Raw genomic sequence first — 2407 nt, 5'->3', positions numbered from 1 at the left:
ATGTATTAACAGGATTTTAATGAGCTCAGGGGGAGAGGAACACTTCATTGCTTGAGTGCTGATGCAGGATGGGGGTGGAGGGGTGAAGTGACCAATTCTACCCCTACCTACTAACTAAACCCCTTAATGAAACCCATGACAAAAAGAATGATTCAAGGTGCTGACCTAACCTGGTGGGGTCCCACAGAGGCCTTCTCCAACACACTACCCTGTCCTACCATGGTATGAGCAAGGCCTTCCTTAGCTTTAACTTGGCCTTCACACAGGCACAGGGAGGTTCTCTTTGCCAGAAGGGGAAGTGAGACAGAACTCCAGGGTGCACATCAGCAAATTCTTCACACCAGGCACCTCAAGCCAATCCCATCCTGTCACAACCCCTGCCCTTGAGCCTGGTGGAGTATGCCCCCAGAGTCCCATTGCAATGCTAGGCTTGGCGTCCCAGCAGGAGAGCACTAATCCTGTGGGCTGAGGTCACTCAGTGCATGTGGACATTGGTTCCTCTCATAACTCCTGTCTCTGGCCCCTGAGGAGCTGACAGGTGTGGGAAAAAGAATATAGTGGATTCTAGGTTCAACTCTGCTGTGTAACCTCATGTGTCACTTCTCTCTGGGCCTCAGATACAACATAAATAAAGAAATATTGCATTCAAGTTGCTCCTTCCTGTTGTTACCATGGGGGATTATCCCTCCTGCCAGGGGTTCTGCTCAGCCAGGATGGTGAGCCTCCTGCCTTTCTGATTTTGAAGCCAGGTCCAGCACTCTGAACCTTAGTATATTCCTCCTCTGTGCAGTGGTGCAGGCTTGAGAGTTTGGAGCAGACAGAATTCCGGAGGTGGTAAAGACCTTGATCTTGGTGGGTTCCAGAACCTTCTTGGATGCTGGTCTTGTTTCCCATATATGGTCTGGAAAAAAAAAAAAAAGGGGGGGGAGCTATTGAGGATCTTCCCCTTTCCTGAGTGGCACTTACAGGGGTGCCCCAGGCCTGTCAGAGCCCAGAGTGTTCTGAGGAATGGTCATTAGAAGCTTAGAGTTCTGCTAAATGAAAGAACAGCCTGTTAGGAATGGGGGAGACAGGGATGGTGAGGGTCACAAGGTCATTCTTGCTCTACTGACACTCAGGCTGAGCTGCTCCCCAAAAGGAAAGAATAAAAACACTTCAGAAGAGAGGGCACTTAAGCACTGTCCATGGGTGGGAAGGTTGATATCCTTGGGCACCTTCTGAATGCTCCATGTCTCTTCCAGAAACTTATCTGGACCTTTCACCATAAGTACAGCCCCCTGCTCCCATGGCCTTCTAGGGCAAAGGGGGCTCCTGGATTTTTCCCCCAGTGATGCAGAGTTGTGTGCCTACGGGACTCTACTCTTTGCCTAGGAGCGTCACCAGGACAGGGTTGTGCCTTTGGATTCTCTTAGGTATCCTCAGAGCCTAGCCCAATGCTTGGCACAAAGTAGAAGCTCAGTATGCATCTGCTGAATGAAAGCAACGATCACTGAATGCCTTTGGACACCAATAAGCCGACTAGAGGATTCAGAAGCATCCTCCACCTTCTCTCCCGCTTCCCAGTGTGAATACCGCCTCCAAGGGGAAGCCCTCCAGTGAAGCCCGCGGTTTGCAAGTCACACCCCAGGCCGCTGCCAGTTCAGGGCTCGCCCTTGTCCCCTCTCCCTCCCGCACTCGGGTGGCACTGGTGCGGAGCTGTAGACTTGCCTGGCTTAGAGTCCTGTCCTCTGCGTCCCGACTGGCGGCGCAGCAGAGTCCGGTACGCAGTAGGTGCTCAGCTCACCTGGGGCAGGGGAAGTAACCGTGGGTCAACATGACTACGGCAAAGAGACCCTGGCGACAGAGGGGGTCTTGGGCAGCTTGCAGACGGGGCGGACCCGGGTCAGCCGCCTTCTCTTTTGCCCTTCGACCCAGGAAGCCGCTCACACCCAACGGACACGCTCGGCGGGCCGGGCTGCACAACCCAGCCTCCCGGCCTCCCCGCCTCCCCAGGCCGCTCGCCCACCCCTACCCGCCCGCCTGGTCTCCACCCCCACCTCAACTTCCCGCTCCGACGGTCCTGGAAGGCGGGGGCGGGCGGGCCTGAGAGTGGCGCAAGGACACTCTCCACACCAAGGGTCATTTGCTCTTTTTCCCCTCTGTGGCTAATTTATTTTAGAGCCGGGGGAGGCGAGGGGCGGGGCCAGCGGGGAGGGCTGCTCCGAAGGGCCGGGTGAGCCCAGGGGAGGTGGGGGCGGGGCGGGAAGGAGTCCGGGTGGAGAGGGCCGGAGTAGGGGCGGGAGTTGGGGGAGGGAGGGACACTCGGGAGGGGAGGAGCAGGGGAAGGGGAGGGGAGCGAGGGCCTGAGAGGGAGGGCGCTGGGGGCGGGAGAGGGGAGGCAGGGGTGGGGGTCCCGCCTGCGGGGGGA

General features: G+C 57.0%; 1 long non-coding RNA gene across 1 annotated transcript; it reads right to left on the bottom strand.

The window, feature by feature from the left end:
• LOC306661015 lies at nt 1-2007 on the bottom strand. The gene is made up of 2 exons (XR_013763817.1): nt 1708-2007; nt 1-901 (listed from the first exon to the last, which is right to left on the bottom strand). It is a non-coding gene; the product is annotated as an uncharacterized lncRNA (long non-coding RNA).
• Between the last annotated feature and the right edge of the window lie 400 nt (nt 2008-2407).

This window comes from Sciurus vulgaris (assembly GCF_902686455.1).
Source record: "Sciurus vulgaris genome assembly, chromosome: 5".
In the NCBI taxonomy this organism is placed as follows: Eukaryota; Metazoa; Chordata; class Mammalia; order Rodentia; family Sciuridae; genus Sciurus; species Sciurus vulgaris.
The sequence above is the reverse complement of the archived record's forward strand: the minus strand, read 5'-3'. Positions and strand labels throughout refer to the sequence as shown.